Source organism: Gigantopelta aegis, unplaced genomic scaffold, assembly GCF_016097555.1.
Source record: "Gigantopelta aegis isolate Gae_Host unplaced genomic scaffold, Gae_host_genome ctg3594_pilon_pilon, whole genome shotgun sequence".
NCBI lineage: Eukaryota > Metazoa > Mollusca > Gastropoda > Neomphalida > Peltospiridae > Gigantopelta > Gigantopelta aegis.
In genome coordinates, this window is record NW_024533414.1 from 45,626 (window position 1) to 69,596 (window position 23,971).

Below are 23,971 nucleotides of genomic sequence, written 5' to 3' on the forward strand. Positions count from 1 at the left end.
AACTGACAAACTAACTACAATGCATCACATTTATTTTTTAGTCATATTAACAATAGTAGCTATCATATTGCCAATTCCATCATAGATCTCATGCAATGGTGCATTACACATGAAAGCAGGTGTAGTGACGACTTTCTGTTCTTGATCAATATGCAACTCCTATAGAATTTTAATAGTTAAGAAAATTTTCAGACAGAAAATACCAATTTGTGATATCTTTGGCAAACGCAACCTTTATAGTTTAATAAAACCCATAGTAGTTAGGATACTGTGACTTCTCTATTGTAATGTTGAGCTCCTATAGATTGAATAGGTTAGCAGTACCAGCATATGGCCATTTGCCATTTTAGTTCGTTCATCCATACCAACTGTTACTTGAACACCGGAATACCTACAATACAATAGAAGTGTTGATGTTCATAATTCATATATAATAGCGTTGAATTTTGTAAGCGATAGCATTTTTGGTACATTTAGCTATTTTGTGTATGTTGTCTGGAAGTATCTTCAAAATATATAGGATGATCACTTTAATTTGGGTCTTGTTTAAACATCTTGCTTTGGAAATTGAAAGAGCTAATAAACTGACTATAAATGCTAAAAGGCAAAGCTAGCAGAAAAGGTCAGAAGGTTGATCAACCATACAAACATTAATATAGTGGCTTGAAAAGAATTCAAGATAACTATGTTCTTGTTGATTGGAAGCATAGTTGTTCAAAATAATATTGTTGCTTTTAATTAATGTGGATGGTCACACTTGTATATATATACAGTATTACCACATGACCAAGGATTGCCAACACATTTTTCATTTTTATAAACAAAATTCGCTTCTCCACATGATTACATGACTACATTGAATGTAAGTATTAATTAAAATGTGTCAGCCAAATAGTTAATTTGTGGTTAACATTGTACAGATCTTAACAATGTACAACTGATACTAACCTTTGCTGGTAAGACAGGTGAAATACAACAAAATCTATAATATAAACAAATATACAAATAGTTATATAATATGTACTAACCCCATTGGCTTATTAGCATCTCTAAATTGTTTAATAATTCTCTCAACATCAGCATCTATAGTCATCAACTCACCTTCTGTTGCAAATGTTGATCTGTAAATATCAAGATGGAATATAAATTAATAAGCACTTCAAGTTAATATTGATTAATTTATTAGCACACATTAATACTAAAATGTACACATCTAAGACATCATTTTCAGTATATGCTGTTCAAATATATCAGCCTTTAGATGTGCTATACAAGATGTCAGTCTTGAATCAAAGTTAGATATTATTAATTATAAGGCTATTATAAATTATTGTGCCACATAATAAATAACATTAACTTTACCAATTTTAGTGAAGATTATAATATATAATTGTTAAAATTTGTATCTGCTATTTTTTTTATTTTCACAAATAAAATTGATTAAATTACATGGGAATAAATTGGAAAAATCACTAAAATTCATACAGATTAAATCATTAAATTTAGTAAAAGCAATTAATAGTTAATTAATCACTAAATCTTTAAAAGATACAATTAATAACAGGCTTAGCGTATTCATTAAAGCAGGCAATGCCCATATTGTTTCTAGAAACAGCTCAAGTTACAGCATCCTTCTACCAATTGCATGAGTCATACTCAATATCACTTTACTTCTTTTATAATCAATCAATTTAATAATATAGAATATATCTCACAAGTTCTTGGCTGCTCCAAATCCACCAGGAAAAACAACAGCATCAAAAGATTTTACCTGTAGTTCGTTCAGTGGTGAGATGTCACCACGAGCTATCGGGCAGACTCCACTAATACATTCCTATACAAAAAAACATTAGCTTACAATCACACATAGTGACATTATATTATACATGTACATAGCTATTGCAGTGAAGAAAAATCCTTTTTTCCTCATGAACTCAACTTACCTTTTTTCTCCTTCCATTGGCTCTCCTTTCAAATGATTAATCACATGCAACTGAGGCTTATCAGGTGCAAATATACTGACCTCAGCACTGTGTCGACTGAGATGAACTAAACATCTATTAGTGTTACAAATGTATAAGAAATATGATAAATTATATGTTGGTAAAATCTAGCTGATATATATATATATATAGGGTTGTTAATATGTAGGTTAGATGAGATTGTATTGTTAAAATAAGTATTATAATCATAGAAATATTTACTCAACTAAGAATCTCAGTAAATGTCCAATCAACTATTATCTTACATTGATGCTTCATGGATTTCAGAGCCATCATACACACCACTTCCTGATAATACCTATAAGATAAACAAGATTTTAAATGTTGGTATAATGTTGACAGGTCACCATGCGACTAAATAGTAAATTTCATAAGCTCAGAATGGTAAATAAGTCACATTAGAACTCTGTAGTGTACTTGTGCAGTAAATTTCATTGGTCATTGTGCATAGTGATAGTTATATACAACAAAGGCAATAAAGACCAACATACACCTAGATGATATATATAGGTATGCATGCATGAATACTAACCAGTAAAACTAATTAAAACTAATTCAGACAGACAAATGATACAGTGTATTTACATATGTATTATATATAATATAAATAATACATTATAGTACTAGTTCATCTGCAGGTTACATGTGTATATCATATAATAGATATTGGAGTACTTTAATATCTATTGTCATATGAATGTACATATACGGACAAGTTATGTTAAGATTAAATTTATTCTAGCTCCTCCCATTATTTTTTGAATGTATTTAGGTCGTTTTACCACAGCTATCTTGTTGTAAAGTCCTCCATTTCCTGTTGATATACTAGCTCGATCTAGTCTCAGCAGCCGTGGACGAAGTTGGTTAGAAATTCTCAACAATCCACTCATTCCGAACAGGTTGCTACGCCTTGTACGTATAATAAGAAATGTAATATTGAAACAAGACGAAAATGACCGTACGTGGGAGTGTAAGACAAGACACAATTTGGACTGACTTTATCAAAGACTACTGTAATAATGTATGGAAACTAAACTAATCGCGTTATGTGTACTTAACTAAATATTAATTTGTATAACTTCATACAATTCCTTGTCAGAAGCCACTTGATAACTCTCAATCTCTCATGCATCAAACAGACCCTTCGATAGCATGTATGATGTAGTGAATCGATACATGTTTAATTCATCATAGAAAGAACCAGGCATGCATCATTTGGTTCAACATTTGTTTCATTTTTGCTTTCTTTGCATCATACATATTACTATGCTTTTAGAGTGTAGGGTTTAGAATCAAAGAATTAGTTTAAAATGGTTTTACTACTTGCTTACTCTCTCAAAAATCATTTTTCTAGTGAATTCTATGTTTTCGATAAGTTCATTGTGAGAGTTCAGACAAGAAGTTGGGTGAATTTAGGCAGATATATCTGAGAACCCTAATCCTGGTTTCAAATTACTCTTAAGAGACATAAATCTTCGTATGATTGAGGTATGGGAGAGCAGTGACTTTTGTACTCTACATAATACAAGACATTAGTTGAGGTATTAGAATAGTATGTAGTTAATACAATTTTTAAATCACAGAAGGAGATATATTTGATAGAGCTCCTGCAGCAGATATCATTGTATATTAAAAACAAAGATAGTGGACTTGTAATCATCTCTCTCTCTCTCTCTCTCTCTCTCTCACACACACACACACACACACACATACACTTACACCCACACAGGTATCTCCAGCAAAGGATTTTGGTTTCATGGATGGTGGTATTGATATGGCATATTCAAGACATTTTTGTTGGCAGATGTAAATATCATTATTATAACTATTTCTACAAAACGATTTCTATCAATTTATTCACTAAAACGTTTTATATGATCATTGAAAATTTTTTAACTTATAGATAAGAACATTTACAAGAGGTTATAAAAGATCATGGTGGAGAACTATTAGTGCATTAGTGGTAAGCTATATAAATGTATTGAGTGAGTGAATAAGATAAGGCAGGATAATGATCTGCCCACCAACTGTACTGTATTAAATATAATTGACTAATGTATACTAAAGTACTTTAGCATTTTCAAAATTTACCTTTTTATTAATAGAACTCTTGTGATAAAAAGGTTATAGCTAGAATGACCAAAGAGCAAGCTTTAAGCTATACACCTTCTTTGAGCATCAGAACTTGAAATAGGAGTGGCTTACATTATTACAAGAATTCAAATAAGTCACAATTGACCACTGATTAAATATTCTTAGACTAAGGTACTTATATAATTTTTAATATTCTTTTGTGTCTCATAGCTTAGATCAAGCCAGCATATATACGCTGAGACTGATATACCGATATTTTAATATAAGCAATGATATTAATGGGCCAATCTACCTCTATTCTCAATAATTATTGTGGTAGCTACAACTGTACTAGTAACACCTAGTAAAACAGTGGGGGGAACCATTGTGCATATATCTTTTTAAACCAACTAAGAGAGAGAACAAAAATTTCAAATTACATGGTGCAAGACCTATGACCTACTTAAAAATTGTTGTATAATTAGTCTAAATTATTAGAAATATTGGTTGGATGCATGTATACTGTTATAACTACTATGAGTAAAGTTATAATAACAAGCAAATCAAGTTAAGATGAAAATGGTGTTAGAATTGCATTAAAATCATGTTAAAATTGCATTAAAATTATGTTAAAATTGCATTAAATTGTGTGATAAAAATTGTGTTAAGATTGCATTAAAATGGGCATTTAAATGTGTTAGAATCGTGTTAAAATTGCATTAAAATAGTGTTAAAATTGTGCTAAAATGCGTTAAGATGGTGTGCGATTGTGTTAAAATTGTGTTAAAATTGCATTAAAATTTGTTAAAATTGTTAAAATTGTGTTAAAATTGAGTTTAAAATTGCATTAAAATTGTGTTAAAATTGCATTAAAATAGTGTTAAAATTGCATTAAAATAGTGAGTTAAAATTGTGTTTAAAATGCTGTTAAAAAAATTTGCGTTAAATTGCATTAAAATTGTGTTAAAATTGCATTAAAATAGTGTTAAAATTGCATTAAAATGGTGTTAAGATTGTGTTAAAATTGTGTTAAAATTGCATTAAAATTGTGTTAAGATGGTGTTTTTAAAATTGCATTAAAATTGCATTAAACTTGTGTTAAAATTGAATTAAAATCGCGTTAAAATTGTGTTAAAATGTTGTTAAAATTGCATTAAGATTGCATTAAAATTGTGTTAAAATTGCATTAAAATAGTGTTAAAATTGCATTAAATGGTGTTAAGAGATTGTGTTTAAATTGTGTTAAAATTGCATTAAAATTGTGTTAAAAAAGTTGTTAAAATTGTGTTAAAATTGCGTTGATTGTGTTAAAATTGTGTTAAAATTCCATGAAAAATTGTGGTTAAAATTGTGTTAAAATTGCATTAAAATAGTGCTAAAATTACATTAAGATTGTGTTAAAATTGTGTTAACATTGAATTAAAATTGTGTTAAAATTGCAGTAAAATAGTGTTAAAATTGTGCTAAAATTGCATTAAAATAGTGTTAAAATTGCATTAAAATAGTGTTAAAATTTGCCAAAATTGCGTTAAAATTGTGTTAAAATGGTGTTAAAAATTGCATTAAATTGCATTAAAATAGTGTTAAAATTGCATTAAAATTGCGTTAAAATTGCATTAAAATAGTGTTAAAATTGCATTAGAATAGTGTTAAAATTGTGCTAAAATTGCATTAAAAGTTAAAATTGTGTTAAATTGCATTAAAATTGTGTGCCAAAATTTTGCGTTAAAATTGTGTTAAAATGGTGTTAAAATTGCATTTAAAATAGTGTAAAATTGCATTAAAATTGCGTTAAAATTGTGTTAAAATGTTGTTAAAATTGCGTTAAGATTGCATTAAAATGTGTTAAAATTGTGTTAAATAGTGTTAAAATGGTGTTAAAATTGCATTAAAATTGTGTTAAGACTGTGTTAAAATTGCATTAAGAATGTGTTAAAAGTAATGTTAAAATTGTGTTGAGATTTTATTAAAATTGTGCTAAAACTGTGCTATAATTGTGTTAAAATTACATCAAAATTATGTTAAAATTTTATTAAAATTGTGTTAAAGATTGCATTAAAAATGTGTACTAAAACTGTGTTATAATAATGTTAAAATTACATTATACTTACTTGAGTAGATTTTTATAGATAAATGTTAACTTCAGACTATGCATTAAGTAATAGATCACTAGCTTCACAATGAGTTAGATCTTTTAGATTATGTCTGTTCAACTAGTGCAATAAATTCCAAAGACAACTTATAAAATATTATAATTACCTGCATTATTTCATCTCCAGGATGGATCAGTCCAATTTTATTAGCTTGTAAGTCTTTAGTAACATTACTCACAACAGTATCACCTACAATAATATAGTAATACAATATCTATTATCAAATGAGACCTTGTTGATGTCTTTTAATATATACACTGAAGTTAACATTTGTCTTAAAAAACATACTCAAGTAAATGTCTCCATACAACTTTATTTTATAAGGGATATAGTTAGACGCAGTGAATGTAGATGCTGAAGATCTATAATCAGACAAGCTAGCAACTCCACTCACTGACCACACTATACTAAGAAATGCTAACGCAGGAATTTTGTTTCTATTGCCTGCAGTTTACATTTTTCTATATGAAAAGTGCATGTACATTTGAACCTTTTTCTGATTGATAGAAAAGCATGAATGGATCTTGTTGAATGATTTTGCTGTATTAACAGGTGTAACCTATGTTACTGGTGATAGATTGTACAAAATACAATTTTGCACATACATTACTGTGTTACTGATATAGAACTATTAAGTATTGTTTTCTGTGGAAGTGTATAATGAAGAGTAATGTATATATTCTGATATTTCACTATCCCCACAAGTTTATAAATGAAACTGCCTTTTAATGTAGTTTTCTGAATGAGATACAAATAAACATACATACAGTGTTAATATACAGATGTATGTGTTAGTTACATACATCTTATCTAATGTTTTTATACCTGGGAATGGATTTGTAAGTTATTGCACTTTATAAATTATAACACCTCTCTGAAAATTTTTGATTTCAACTATTATTAATAATTTCATTATTATTGCTATAGAATGTATTTTTTTTTTGTTCGATAGAGAACTTGAAAAAAAAAGAGCTCAGGCAGAAAATGAGCAACATGAGAAGACCATCATCTTTATCAGATTTGGATGAGGTGAGATAATTATTGGTATCATGATTAAAATACTTTGTTCTTTCCATGTGGTAGATGGAAAATTGCGAAACCCCAAAGTCCCATTAGGAAACACTCGGTAATAAATTAGCTTTGTAAACTAATACATCATTATTATGTTGTATTTATCAATGAAACTATTATTATTATGTACCTCCATCCAGATTGAATCAGGTGGTATCCCCAAGAGACAAAAAGTTTCTGATAAGAAAAATTTGGTGAGTATACATTGAGGTTACATGATTTGTATTAACTGTTTCCTAATTTTAATATTTACATGTAGTTTAATACAGAAAAATCCCAAGAGACTGACCATGATGTTGATGAGAGCAATCTTGCTCTTCTCTAACATCATCTGGCAAAACATGATCATGAAGTGTCGGACATAAAGTCTTTGATGTATGCCACTGTTTCCAGTTGAAAAAAATGGATAATTGAAGACATTCCACCTGTTTATCAAATCCTTGATTTGTTTCCATCACTAAAAAAATATGTGGGTAATGAAAAAACTATTATGTACAATCATTCATTATCATTATTATTTAGTTGATGTGTGTAATGTAAATTTTGTAAATATTGCTTTTTTTAATGGTCAGATGCAGTTGATGTTCTAGAATCCACCAATGAAGCCATTGACACTAGCAATCTTGAAAGCATGCATGCCTTTCAAAAGTTTACACTAGCTCTAGTGAACTCTTTTTAGTCTGTATCTAGCTATTCCAAGAACATTATTTCATTTTTGACTGTATTGTTAGCATACATTTTAGTCAATAACAGGAATTAATTTGTTCACTTTCATCTAATAATTAACCCTTGCAGCTGCAGCATACTGATTGATTGAAGGGTACAGTACTTTCTTTGACTACTGGTCAGTTATAAAATAATACTTTTTTTAAAAAAATTAGCCATTATTTAAGTTATAAGTGCAGTTGTCTAATGCTAATACCATGATTCCATCATCATTTAGAGAGTGTATTGTTAGCATTACTCACAGCATACATCAATCGATAACTATGTCTTGTTAAAATTACTTAAATTTAGGTATATATATTGATTTATATAGTACTCAGCATGTTGGTCCTCAATTTTTGATTATTAATTTATTATGTATGATCTAGATGCTTGTTATAATTAGTAGACGTGAGTGAACAAATTGATTAGCTAAATAAACGTCAAGCAGGAAAGATTTTAGGTGACACCAAGATACTTTGAAAGAGAAGACTAGTACACTAAATTGTTCAAAGTGTATATTAAAGGTCCTTTTAGTATATTTTAAAGTGTTTTATTAGCTGTGTATAACTGAAGTGTTGAACATACCAACTAGTAAGTCTACAACATACAGGAGTATGTTCCACGTTCATATGATATGCTTTTATGTCATTATAGCTGTTTATAATCTATTTAACATTAGTGTTAATTTGCAGTTTATATGTATATTGCGTGTAGTAAAGGTCTAAATTTAAATTTCTTGCTACTGGTCCAATTCGTAGACAAAAAAAGTGTCACCAAGGCAACTTGCAATATGTGAGATCATAACAAACTGGGCAACTTGTAAAACTACTAAAACTTAACATTAACTTTACTTTGGATTGACTGACATTTCTTGTAGTTTAAATAAAGTTAAGATTTATTAAAAATAAAAAAAAGTTGCCCAAGCGATTCCTACTTGCTCACCCACTCAGGCTTCCACTTAGGTAGGCTCCAGATTCCCTGCTATTGCTGCTAGCTGGGATAAATAAGAAAAAAAAACATGTTGTGTTGCCCAAACGATTCCTACTCGCTCACCACTCAGGCTTCCACTTAGGCTCCAGGATTCCCTGCTATTGCTAGCTGGGACCGCCACCTGGCTTGGTAACCCTCGTCTTCGCGAGGTAATCCTGGCTGGAGCATCGCCCTAACTTAAAACCAGCCGTACGGGATTCCAGCTCTTAGGGAATGTCGCATTCAGGAACCGGGAACCACAAATACACCAGCCTCTTCTCGTTTAAAGGGAGACTACCAGCCCTATCCTAGTCGGCCTTTCGGATACTCCGAAGAGTATGCTGGTAACCATCTCAGAGGTCTGATGCATTGCAGAACGCTGGCCCACAACACAACCTATCCAAGGTGGTTTTCATTTCCTTTTATATGTACTGCAGATTTTGTCTTCAATCTCTTGTGGGGCAGCACTGTGTACGCTTATGAATCTCATTAACGGAACCGATGAATATATTTGTTTACAGTCATCGATGAACTAAAAAGACTGTTAGAATACTTTTTGATGACCAAGAATAAAGCCAGCTCTACTTAAGCAAACTAGAACAACGTTACTAAATAATTTTTATCATATCTTATTTTATAGGAACTTAAAAAATATAAAAATCATTACTAAAACATCTCTCTTCATTATCTAAATTTATAACAGCTCCTTTAGTTCCTCAAGTGCTCCAGCTTTGGATAACTTTCTTCAGTTAATGGCTGTTGTCGTAGCTATAATTAGCTAATTATATAGGGTCAACCTAAGACTGTTTATATAACAACAGTTAATATGACATTCATAATTTTATGTCTCAATTTTATAAGAAGTGGTGCTATAAATTTAAGCTTTTAAAAAGTGCAATGTAAAATATAGTACATGAATAGAAGCCAGATAAATAATAAGTTATAAGGACAAAGTTAAAAATACCAGTCAAACAGGTTTTGGATATATATTATCAGTAGTAACAAGGGACAGGGGTCAACTCCCTTCTGGAAGTGGAGATAAGGAAAGAGGTGAGGCTTCATTTTATCTCTCTTTAATAGGTGTAAGATTTTCAGGTACTTCTAATATTAACTTCTCAATTGTACACTGATCTTGTGAAGGGACAACGTCCTGATCTTTGGTAGTTTGTTAATCCCTTTGCCATTATGATGTCCATATACGCATGAATGACCTCAAATCATTTTCTTCAGACTGACATTCAGTATACACATACTATTCACCTCATCTGTTAGGTAGTCCATTGTAGTGAGACATATAATATATAGATGACATAGACAGTGGTTGTTTCTATTGCCTGCAGTTTACAATTTCTATATGAAAAGTGCATGTACATTCGAACCTTCATCTGATTGATAAAAAAGCATGAATGGATCTTGTTGAATGGTTTTGCTGTATTAACAGGAGTAAGTTATGTTACTAGTGATTGGTTGTACAAAATGCCAATTTTGAACATACATTACTGTTACTGATATAGAACTATTATAAGTATTGTTTTCAGTGAATTAAGAATAGTGTCTATTCTGATATTTCACTATCCCTACAAGTTTTTATAAATGACATTGCCTACTTTTAATGTAGTTTTTCATACATAGTGTGTTAATATACAGATTTAGCTACATACATACATCTTATCTAATGTTTTCTACCTATACTTGAACAACTGGACATTCAGTTCTATTAAACATGTCATAAATGTTATTTGTTACAATATGTTTGACTAACAATGTTGAAGTCTTTGTTATGTGAATACATAAAGGTTGGCATGTTTTTTACATCATACATCAATAGTCTAAAGAGATTCACCACAGCTTCCACATCTAAATTTGTATTATATTAAACTTAGGGACAAATCTATGACTGATCTTGTCAAATAACAAGATTATAGGTGCATACCCTTCACAAATGTAGTCTAGAATATTGACTGAATTATCTAACTCATCAAAAATCAAGTCTTGAAGGTGAATTTTCTTGTTACCCTGTTCAACATAATATTGAGTATCACTCTTAATATCACTACTAACATGTATTTTCAATACAAGCACACACTACTAGTCTGTATCTTACTGTTGCTATAATTGCATTTGCTACATGTCACTATGATAAAAAGAGTCAAATAGCTGATAAAACTATTACTGAATTGTAATCTGTTTCCATCCAGTCATTAGAAAATTTTTTTCTACTAGTTGTTTTGTCCTGTAGTCAATAAAAAACATTTTAAAATGTGATACAAGGCCTTACCTTGCATCAAATAATTCAGTTAAATTATTGACTAGTTGAACATAATACTCATGAGCATCTTGGTATCTATCAGAACAAATGATTCATGTGTATCTGTTTTTTCAATAATAAGCTTTGATATTTATTGTATTTTTTCTCTTTTACTTGATAGAGTTTGAACAAGAGATTCTGATGAAAGTGTTGTTGTACCACTGCTATACCTGTTACATCCTGTATAAGTTTAGTAATACCTTCAGTAAACATACTCCTGCATGACAACATAAGTTTGCATTAATTTGAATTGTTTTATATTAACTTTAAAATATTATACCTGACTTTGTACATTGACAATTGAACATGCTGTTTGCTGGTTGATTACAGGAATTCTAAAAAATAGGGTGGTTCACCAGACACTGGAGGACACCACTAACATAGCAATTGCTAGCTGTGTTGGTGATACAAGGAGGCTGTAATATTATGTAAAACAGCATGGCTATAATTTTATTACACGAATACACGTATATAGTTTGCGCATGCGTGGACCAGTATTGACAAAAAGGTTAAAAATTGAAGGAGAACCTAATGGCGCTCATGGCAGGTTCTGTTGGAGTAATATAAACCTGGAAATAAGATGATTATAGCTGAATGTCCTAAAAGATGAAGGGATTTGGTTTACATAGAATATCTAGGTAGATTATGTTGAGTAATATGTTCTTATTGGTGCTTTGTGATAGTAGGAATTATTGAAAATGAAGAAAAGACTTGAAATACTTGGAGGTATGAAGACAAGTACAAAAGTGAAACATTCAAATTACTTAATCAGAACATTTGTGAATAAATGGTTCATTGTAAGCACTAATCATTTACACTGGTTGTAATTATGTGAAATCATTCCCAGTATATAATCTGTACTGTTTAATTAGTATAATATATCTGATACTTTTACTAAATAGTTTTGTTTCCAGACATACATTCCCAAAATCGATATAAAACCTTTGACATTCGTTGAAAAATAACTTACATTTTCAAAGTACTTTAAACCCCAAATGTCTCTTGTCTGTCCTTCACATCACTATTTCTTAATATTTCATTAGGTTTGTCAACAGGAGAAAGTCTATAATCATCTTGAGTTGAGATATCATCCAAATTATATCTATTATAAGGCAGCTGTTGCCAGAGCTTCTAAAACATATTGCATAACAACAAAGGTGAGAAGAATTAGGACAACTAGATCTAGTAGCTCAAATGTTCCTGATAATAGTTGTAAGAATGGCAAAGAATGAAGAGATTATTTTTATAATGCTGACCTGTTGAGGTTAGTTTGTAACTTGTTTTTTAATTTCCAGGTAAGTATATATTTTCTTCATATAATTTCTTCATATGAATAGTTGAAAGTGTGTATATATAATATGTGTGTGTGTGTGTGTGTAAATTATAGCCCTTTTCTTGTTTTGATATGACAGATTATCAAGTTATTAAAACCTGGTCTAAATAACATGACTAATAAAGGATTACCACTTGAACCAAATCCTAAACTAAGGTCTGTTCATTCATTTTATATCTTATGCAACACAAGCTGGTCTTCATACATTTTGACTAGAGCTCAAGGATGACTCTTGTTTCTCCGTGGACGTTTCTGTGTTTCTTTTAAATTTGCATTAGTCACTAAACCTGTATGATAATTATAATAACTATTTCTTATAGATATAAACCTGACATTAGACTCAAGTTGGTGTAAAATCTGTTCAAGTTGAGATCGCTTCTTTACATTTTTCACATTTTCCTTATCTTCTTGTAGGCAAAGAAAATGTTACTTGGTAGAGGACACTCTAAAAGATGTAATTATTCATATAATATCCCCTTCACTCAAGAGGGTCACTAATGGTGCAGTACTTACTAATCATATATTTAATCCAGTTTTAACACAGTCTTTAACACAGTGGGTGATTTTACTTCATTTTTGTTTAGAAGTACCACAAGAATCTCATCCTGATGCACCTTCTAGTAATCATCCAAAATTAAAAGTACTTAAATGGGTAAGAGTAGAAATTTTTAAACCAAAATTCTCAAAAGATACCTTTGCTCTCTCTTGTGTGTGTTTAGTTATTTGAAGAGGGAGCTGTATGGCCTCATGTGACTCTTCAAGCTAAATTGAAGATCACTGCTACTTTTCTAAGAATGTTAGTTTATCAATCAACATGTATGAATCTTAACTATATTGATTTAAAATGCCATCCAATTGTAACCATAAATTGAGCACCTTTGACGTCCTTTAATATTATTGCTATTAACCTCTGTCCCAAGTACTGATAGCAGTTTCTAATGTGTCATTTAAAGAAAGGTTTTAATGTGTGCTTCACATTACATTGTAAATCTAATGACATGTACTATATACTATAATATATTTATCTTTTTTTTCTTGCTCCAGTTTGCTGCCTTTGATTAGCACATTTTCACTAGTTGTCCATGGAAAAAACTCTGGTTAAATTTGGTTATGATCCACAAGTCTATCCTTCTGATAAAATGTAAACTATCCATTATATAAATGTACCTAACTTGTAAGTTCCGACCAATCAAATTACTTTATTTGAAGTTAATAACCAATCTCATTACCTTCCATATGCGATTGTTACACTCCATTACTTTTTTATTGCAGATATTGGAGTCTTGATTTCCGAGTTCCCAAAGCTTTTGAGTCTACTGTTGTTGCACCTTCATGATGCTATCAATAATGTATGTTACAACGTCTTGGTGTAGGAGGAGAGATGGAAACTTCAAGTATCAGAGGAAGAGTGTCTTAGACTAGCAGAAGAGAGCTCAGAGATACTGTTGGTAAGAAGCAATATTCTTGATATCTGGAATGGAGCACTTAAAATGACAGCTGGTTGTTTTTTGTGAGGGAGAAGATAAAGGATATTTGTCTTGTTCATTATTTACTCATTCTACTTGTCTTAGTAGTTCTTTTTCTTACCGAAGACTTTGATAAGTCTGTGTATATATTTAGTCCTGACACATATCCACATCAGAGACAAAACACTTTATTTAGTTATGAGATCTACGAGATGACACACTTTAAGCTATTATACTGATAGCTTTATCTTATTTCCATATTAGGAATAACTGGATGGCGTAAAGAGGATACATATGATAAAATAAGCAAAGGAATGATTGAGTTGATAATAGCTAAAGCACAAAGAGAAGATATGTCCAGATACCCAATATAATAACTGATCTATCACATGTTTTAGCCTGTATGAACACACCTCCTTAATTTTAATATACAAATTGATAAGGTAAATATTGGGCTTGTAATGTAATTGTTAAAATTAAGGGAGACAAATGTGGAGTCACATGATCGTAGAAGTAAAGGCTCAATTGGATTTTTTTGTTAAGGCTATGTAAATTGTAAATATGTGAACACGAGATATTTCAATATAGGCTCCTTAATTGTTTAATTTTGTTATATATATTGGATGTAACATTAAGAAACCAGTTGTAAAAGAGGAAATGGAGCCAGATATATCTGGTACAGCAGCAGAACTGGACTGAAAGTCTCTCTATAACAGTAACATTCATGTATATATTATACATGTGTGTTCATGTATGTAGCTATGACTTCATTGAGAGCAATGTTTGTTCACATTCTTCATCGTTATTTTTCTTTTGGTTGTCAGCTAAACTGACCAACAAACCAGGTTGGTACAGTTAATTGAAAAGGCTACATTGCATTGTTAGCTGTTGATTTATATTAATAATCATTACTGAACTTAATTCTTCTTTCAATTATGATCATTGTTTCAGTCAACATTGTTACATTACAAAGATGAAGCTGTTTATACTTGTTAACAATTGTGGGGCTAGAATAGATAAATTACTGTAATATTGTATGTATTTAGAAGACATTTAATTGATTGTTAATCAGATCAATTAAAAATCAATTAATATTGGTCACACGTGGTAATGTTTTCCCGCCAAATCTTCACGCGTTTGTATCTTCTGTTTGTCAAAATGAAGCATGACAGGAGATGCCTCTGAAAATATATAACGAACTCCATTTTGCACTATATCATTGTACACACCCCCGTGGGTCTTCGTCGCTACGACTCGTCTCTTCGTTGGATCGCCCCTCTCCACGACTCATCTCTTCGTTGGATCGCCCTCTCCACGACTCATCTCTTCGTTCGTCGCTGGATCATCTTTTCATTCAGTTATGATCACTCTTTTCATTTTTCTTTTCTGTAATTTTTTATTTACTTATTATTTCTTTTAATTTTTGTTTGCATCAATTAGTTCGTTAATTGTTTTTTCTTTTAATTTCGTTTCTACAGGACTGAATTTGAAAGCTCTTACTATGGGTTATCTGATGTTTCTCTGATGTTTTGACTGTTCTCTGATGTTTTTGACTGTTCTCTGTTGTTTTGACTGTTCTCTGATGTTTTGACTGTTCTCTGATGTTTTTGACTGTTCTCTCTGATGTTCTGACTGTTCTCAGTCCTCTGATGTTCTTTGAAGTTCCCTGATGTTCTCTTGATGAAAAAGATGAGTCGCTCTCTCCTGGCTGGTCTCTCCTGTCTTCTTCCTTCAAGCCTTCTTTCCTTTTCTTTTAATTTTAATTTTATATTTTTTTGGGCTAACCAGCCCATACACTATACACACATTCATACAATCCCTAAAATTATCTCTCCCCTGCCGCTCGGCGGCCTAAAAAAATTTTTTTTTTAATATCTCAGGCCGCCGAGTGGCGGGGGAGAGCTCTGATCTTCTAGGGCGCGTGTGTGTGTGCTGTGTGTGTGTGTGCGTGTTGGTTGGCTACTTTTCACTTCCTCTGTCCCTCTTCTCTCTCTATTCACTCATTGTCATTACCAGTTCATAACTACTCTCTCTTTCTTTCTTCCCTGCAGGAGCAGCACTGGTGAAAAAGGTGAGCTGTCTTTCCATCCATCCATCATCCACTTCTCATCTATTTCTTTAGTAATCAAGTTGTTATTGTCTCTCTCTCTCTTCCTCTATGTTTCTCAACTGGTGGACTGACTGGACTCTTGGAACTCTCTATCTTCTCTTTCCTACAATTGCTGGACTGGAGACCTTCACTGGACTTCTTAGGGACTCTTCATCATTTTTTTTTTTTTTTCTTTTTTTTCTTTAGTTTTTTTTGTTTTTTGTTTTTTAGCTTTAAAAATTGTCAGTTTTTCTATTATAATTATTGTCTTTAAAAAACATTTTTCACTGAAGTTTTCAAAAGTCAATCCTTAACTTTAAAGATATTTTAGTTAAAAATTAACTTAATTTTTAACTTAAGCTTTTAGCTTAGGATTATTCTTATCATTGTTTGAATCCCTTTTGAAACTTTATTTTTCTTATCATTGTTGTTGTATACGAATTTATACTGAATTCTTATTTTTTACAACTATAGTATATTAATGTCCCTTTTTCCAAAAAAACTATCATAAAATTAATGATATTTAAAGCAATAAACATTTTTTACAAGAATTAAAACGAGACTTGGTCACGCGTTTGCTATTACTTGCTATACGTGTGCTAACCGGTAGTCATGCATTTTGATGTGGTTGGTCACGTGTTAGCTTTTTACTTGCTAGGTGTGTGCTGACAATATTTTCCCGCCTTACCAGCGTGTAATTAACGGACTCTTTGTAGACTGGCTATCTTTGATCGGATTCTCGACATATTCACTATTGAATTTGTCTTTTTAATTTCTGTTTATTTCAATGATTAAAATTAATGTTTAATTATCATTATTTTTTGTTAATTTGTTAGCTGATTTAGAAAGTTCAGGGTTCAGTGTCACCATTACATGCACAAAAATCTTATTCATTGTATGACAGACAAACAATTGTCTTGATTCTGAAACACATACATTTATAGCACATGCTACATATTACCCTATTAATCTTAATTTATAATTGCCTCAGTATTATATATATCATTAAGGTTTATATTATAGGTAAGGATACATTATTCAGTCCCTACTGATTAGAATCACATTACATTTTTATCATTTATATATGTTATATTGCTAATTGTATGACATGAAAACAGTAATATTGTTATAAAGTCCTCAATTTCCCTGTTGATATACTAGCTCGATCTAGTCTCACGGCCATGGACGAAATTTATCAGTAATTTCCAAAACAATCAATCATGTTATCCACGCCTTGGACGTATAATAAGAAAAATAATATTGAAATATCTCGTGTTCACATATTTACAATTTACATAGCCACAACATGGCTAAGCAAAGTGGTGGTATGCTGGGTCACTCTCCGCCCTCGAAAAGGAAAGAAATCTATCGATACACAGCTCCATGGACTGTATATGGCATGAACTGGAGTGTCAGACAAGACAAGCGATTTAGACTAGCGGTGGGAAGCTTTATCGAAGACTACTGCAATAAGGTATGTGGTAAAAGTTGAGCCTTCTATAATTATAGTGGTATGTGTATTGGTAAGCAATTTTATTAATTTTAAGCTGAAGGCTGGAAATATTGTCGGTCTTATTAGTTTGTTGAAATTACTAGTTTTAACTGGTTTGACCTTGAGAATACAGCACAAATTTGTTTACATAACACTACTTTTAATAGGAAAAGGTCTGTGGTTATCACCTATGTAATATTCAATATAATATAACAAATATATCCTGTATTCTAATTACATACTTTTTTACACATTATAGGTTCAAATTATTCAATTAGATGAAGAGTGTGGTGTATTTAAACATTCAGCCACATTTGATCATCCTTATCCCACTACTAAAATCATGTGATACCAGATGTTGGTAAGCATCTTTGTTAATATTAACATTATACTTCCTGACTATACACATATTGTATATAAATTATATTAAGTGTTACTATGCATGTACATTTATTAAATCTCACAAGTCAAGAATCCCATGTAGGCATAAGATTGAGGTTTAGGATTTGAGAAATAATTATAGTGAATAGCATAGCTGCTCTGCATTCATATTGGAATAATCCTACCTATATACATATGTATCAACACATAATGATTAAGGTATGAATCCTCCATATATGTGTATATATATATATATATATATATATATTATATATATATATATATATATATGATATAGTATATATATCTATATATTATATGATATTAATTATATATATATTATATATATATATATATATATATACATACCTATAATGATTGGTTAATCCTGCCCTTATGAATAAAGCAATTGTCAATGAAGGCCATTGTCATGATATAGTATTTACATATTTACAAAACACACACTGCTGTATATGAACATTAATAAGCATATAACTTCTTCTTAGGTTGGTCAGTTTCCAGATCTTGTTGCTACATCAGGTGACTATCTCAGATTATGGAGAGTCAATGGTTCTGATATTAGACAAGAATGTATGCTCAATAATGTAAGTGTTATTATAACTATTAACAATAGATAGCTCCAGTCATTCCAATGTCAGACACTACAGACAGCTAATAACACAAGTATGTTATTGTGCCTTTACATGACAGTGTAGTTTATAGAGTTAGAACCTCTTTGCTGTTGCAGATCAAAGTGGAATTTCAAATAATGCTAAAAAGGATAAATAAGAAAGCCTTATATGTACTTGTAACCTCGCTTTTCAACACATACTGGTTACATTGACATTTTTTGCAAGGTGGATATTAAATGAGTTATAAGACAGTCTCACTTTGATAACAAAAATCAAATAGCTTCATTTATTTTCTTAAAGCTAAAATGTCCTGCTACTCACATATAGATTATTACCCAGAGTCTGGTAATGAAATCGATTGGTCAACAGAAATTAAGTTGATTGTGACCTTTCTAGACCCTTCTTTACGCATCAACAAAGATACCGTAGATTGGGAAAGTCTTACGTTTCATTCATGCTCTTCAATTCCTTACAGGTACAAGTTTGTGCACTGCTATTTCGATGTTGAAAAATTTTGTGGGCAAGATCAAACACGGAAGTTTTAATACATGAATTTTTTATAAGACAAAATTTTCCAGATTTACTGTATTAGATAAAAATTTCTGAAAGATCTTTTGAATATTCTCTAATAATAACATCTTCTGGCCTAACAGGATATCTACATCATAGTAGGCAATTCTCTTGACCGGTTTTGCTATGAGTGTGAGTATCTTGAGTCTGGAGAAGGTATAAAAACTGAAAATCACTGGGGTCCTCTTCTGGGCATAACAGGTACAAACATTCTATACAATCATAGTATTCTTTTTTGGTTTTTGCTAGAGTGTGGAGTATCTTGAGTCGGAGTAAGGTGGCGTAAACTCTTCACTGGGTTCCTCTTCTGCTTTTTTGGGCCTAACAGAAAGATATCAATCATAGTATTCTTTTTTGGTTTTGCTATTAGTGTGAGTATCTTGAGTCGGAGAAGGTAGTAAACTCTTCAGTGGGGTCCTCTTCTGTGCCTAACAGGATATCAATCTAGTATTCTCTTTAGTTTTTGTTATGAGTGTGAGTATATGGACTGCTAATGCATTGCCTTAAAACAAGAAAGGCTGACTTCTGTTGACCATTTCACGTTTTTGTTAAGAGGTCTGGAGATTACACTGAGTTTATTTATTTAATTAATTATTTTAATACTGTAATTGTTATTCATGAAATAGACATGTACACAAGATTGTATTAGAAATGAGGTAAGCAAAATTGTACGGCTTAGAACAACACATTTTTAGGAATATTCTATGTTGAAGTGCACATGAGCACCATTTTGTTTTTGAAACCACCATCTGACATGTGCACTAGCTACTGTAAATCTTAGTGTGTTGCAACAAGCAGAAACACAGAGCTCTCGTCTAGACTGTCTATTTTTTATCCAAATGGAGAAGTGCTGTACAGCTTGGTTCTTCTCTAAGTTTTGGGTTTGACTGCTTCTTTATAACTACAAACTTCCTTGACTCTCAAACACATCAAAGCACAAAATTTCTTTTAACACTCAACTTTAGTAAAGCTGAGGCAATTTTATTACAAATCTTACAAGTTTAAAAGCTATATGTATTCTACTGCAAAAGAATAAAATCAATCATCACTACATTGTTAATCAATAATCCAGGTTGTTCTAAAAGTAGATATAATTAAAGTTCTTTGGCATAATAGGCACCGTTGACTTTAGATATGACTATTTACCTGATTTCTATACTATCATCTATTACTTATTTTCAATCGTATCTATAAAGTTTTAGATGATCTTGTTTTACGAACACTGACTTATTTATGAACAAGGACTGACTCACTTTTGTTAACATTAATACGAGAATAAGGTTTTTATTAGAAAGTTAATAAGTAAGTTTTGGTCATCATTAGCCTTCATCAGGGTATATGATATAATGTTTAGTTAACCTACTTATGTAGTCTGGTCTTATGACTTTTTGTATGATGATTGTGTGTGCTTTTAATACTTTGGTACAAGTTTTGTGACTTGTAGTTAGATGGTACAGTTTCATTATAGTAAACACCATGGCTGTGGGGTTGGTTTGTATATGGTGGAATGTTTATAGGCTGTTGTTTCTAACGATCATGGTATGAGGAAATCAAGTATCTAATGTTGTGATCCAAGAAAAACCTCATTGGTCATATGAAGGATGGGTGTTGTTGGTTTTAAAACCTCTATGACCAGGACTATGATTGCTGCTTTCAGGGTACGTATAGAACTGTCCTTTATATGTTTTATGCTCATAATCTCTGTTGTGTATTATCATCTTTCCTTGGCTCATTATCACAGTTTTCTGCATGCATTGTTCATAGCTCCAAGAATGTTTAGAAAACAAACTTCACATTCTGTGCATAAATTTGGAAAAGATACAGATCTGGAAGATATACCATAGATATATAATAATTGTTGTTCCTGTGGGTGACTCAGGAAGAATTCTTTTAGTTGTAATTGTAATAACATTTTCTTGTCTTCTAATTTTTCTTGTGTAGTTGTAGTGGAATGGGCCAGAAAGATAGTCCTTTGGATAGTATTATCTCGTTCTGTTTTTAGAGATTTATTTACCTTGATTATGGTGGGGTTGTGGGTTAGTGGAGGTGTTGTTATGGTTTTTTGATGTTTTTTCATCTTCGTCAGTTTTTTGTTTGGTTGGTTTTGTATAGTTGTTTTTGTTCTCTTTGTTGTGACAGCTGCTCGGTGTGTTTTTTAATATTTTTTTTTCTGTAGCATGGGAGTTCTATCTGTGTTGTTGATGTTTTTCAACTAGAACTGCAATGTTGTCTCTGCAGTAATATTTGAGCAGTTTTAGTAGTTTTCTAAAACTGATAGCTTGAATAGTTACATGAACAACTCACCACAGCAAGCTCCGTCAGAGTCTATACATAACAATTATACAAAAAAATCATACAAGCAGACAAGACCCACATGTAGCATGGGCTTAATGTATATAATGCTTTGACTTGTAATACATCTGTGCAACAGAGTCTGCTATTAGCTTTGACTGTTTTTCTTTCAAGTTGCACGTGATAACCAATGTAATGGACATGTATAAATATACATATACTTTGTATTTAAGCCATTTTGTTATCGTTTAGCATGATAGTATGTAGAGCTGAGTCTGAAAAAGTGCCACAGCATTCAAACTTAGAAGTCAATGAACCAGCAGTAGCAGGTGACCTGGAGCATAGCAGCATCCATATATCTCTTGTCTCATTTCCAGTCGGCAAATAAGTGACTTAGCATGTGATTTGTAGGGATTGCTTTGTGATCATGTCTGATTCTGCTTAGATTTGTTTGTTTTTACCATATATGGAAGTCTAGGGGAGCCTGGTATTTCCAAAAGGATTGGGTTGGTCTAGTGCTACTTTAATGTGTCATAATCATGAAGGTAGGATTAATGGTTTTGGTGTCCTTGGTTCTGATGTGGGCCACAACATAGCAAATGTTTACGATCTTACCTTGGAAAAGAAAGAGATATTGAATAAGGAATATAAAGTTTAGGAAGGACTTACAGGCTGAGGAATAGACTTGTAGAATCAGAGACTGTGAACCCTTTCCAAAAATATGTCAGTAACATTTTTCTAACACCGGGTTGACCAATGGACTGAGTGGAGGGTTTTTGTTAACTCAGTTCAATATGCCATTAAATTACATTATATAATATAGGTTTTTCTTTAAGCATTAAACCATTTAATGTTTGTGTTAACATACTGAGCTCCTTTTAAGTTTGCATCATTTAAGTCACTCATCTATCTACTTTATATAATTGCGTATATTGTTTTTTGTATATTTTATTTTGTATTTTTTAGAGCAAGAATTCAAGTTTTGTGCTCCGCTTACTTCATTTGATTGGAACGAGACAGATCCCAACATTTTAGGAGCATCTAGTATTGATACAACATGTACAATATGGGACTAGAGGTAAGTAAGTAATACATTAATGATACAATATGTACAGTATGGGGACTAGAGGTAAGTAAGTAATACATTAATGATGTAACATGTGTACTTGTATGTGTATATATGGAAATAGAGTAGTTTCTTCACGCGTTTTGAATGGTCCAAACTATTTCTCTCTGACTCATTCCTAGCCCAAGTCATAATACTGAGTTAGTGTTCATTCTCAACATGAACAGCGTATAATAGATACAATCATCATTATCTTATTATCTAGGGCCTGAACAAATCAGTAAATTACCACTTCGAATACTATGGTTATCTTATTCAAACGAACATCCGGTATATAATATAATCATAATTTCACAGCTACTTAATTGTAATAAGTGAAAAATTCTTGTGGTCAATAGCTCAACTAAACAAAAAATCATAGTTCTTATTTTAAAAACCAAACTATCAACCATTTCTGGCTTTACGGCAACTTCTTAGCCTGGTCACAGTTAGTCAGCAATCGAGAACAGTCTCTCACTAGGTGCAGAGGTAGCTGGTATGGCACAATACAGCCCTGGCTACTTTAACTAATTTTGGATATCTAGGTGAATTGTCTTTCCACCATTGAAGAGGTTTTGCAATCCCTGGAAGAAGAAGATTCACAAAATACCTTGCCATTTCATTCTCAATTGTGTCATCAGGTGTGTCCTGACTCATCTAGTCCTAGAAGTATATCTATTGCTGTAGTCTTGAGACGCTTGAAGGAAACCTGGATCTGCATCTTGCCCATTATTGAGGTCAACAGACTCAACACACTCAGAAAGATACAAAATGGACTTCTTAACAGCTAGCTTTTCTTCTTCGTTTAGAAACTTTAAGGATCTGAATCTTGTGTCAAGTGCGGTTGCTACAGTGGAGGACAACTGATGCTGTGGTCACATCATCCAAATGACCCACCTTCTTCTGAGCTCTGTTTGACACAGTGACTTTAAACTGCCTGATAAGCACAGAGTCTTCTTCAGTCGCTACAAGTTGACTGATCAAACCATGTATCACTGGAAGAACTAACGACAGAGAGGTATGATTTTCTTCACACAGTAAAACTGTAGCTACTTCTAAAGGACGTAAAACACTTGATTAGATCACTTAGCATGACCAGGTATCAGCAGATAAATCAAGGTGGAGATATTGATGTTTAGTAACAGTTTCATCTGAAAGTACAGCAACTAAGGGCCAACGATTCTCAATCAAAGACTTTGCCATGTAATAGGTGCTGTTCCATCTTGTTGGGCAGTCCTGTTGAATCTTCTTAGGTGTCATACCCATTCCTTCTGCGTTTTTTTAAACTCGTTAGTAGCCAGGGCACTGTGACGAAAATGTACCACT

The 23,971-nt window shown here is 31.7% G+C and overlaps 2 pseudogenes; one reads left to right on the forward strand and one right to left on the reverse strand.

Annotated features, from left to right (window-relative positions):
• Positions 1 to 355: 355 nt before the first annotated feature.
• LOC121392322 lies at positions 356 to 2,893 on the reverse strand (annotated as a pseudogene).
• A 14,586-nt stretch (positions 2,894 to 17,479) lies between these two features.
• The window catches only part of LOC121392323, a 28,161-nt pseudogene continuing 21,669 nt past the window's right edge, over positions 17,480 to 23,971 (forward strand).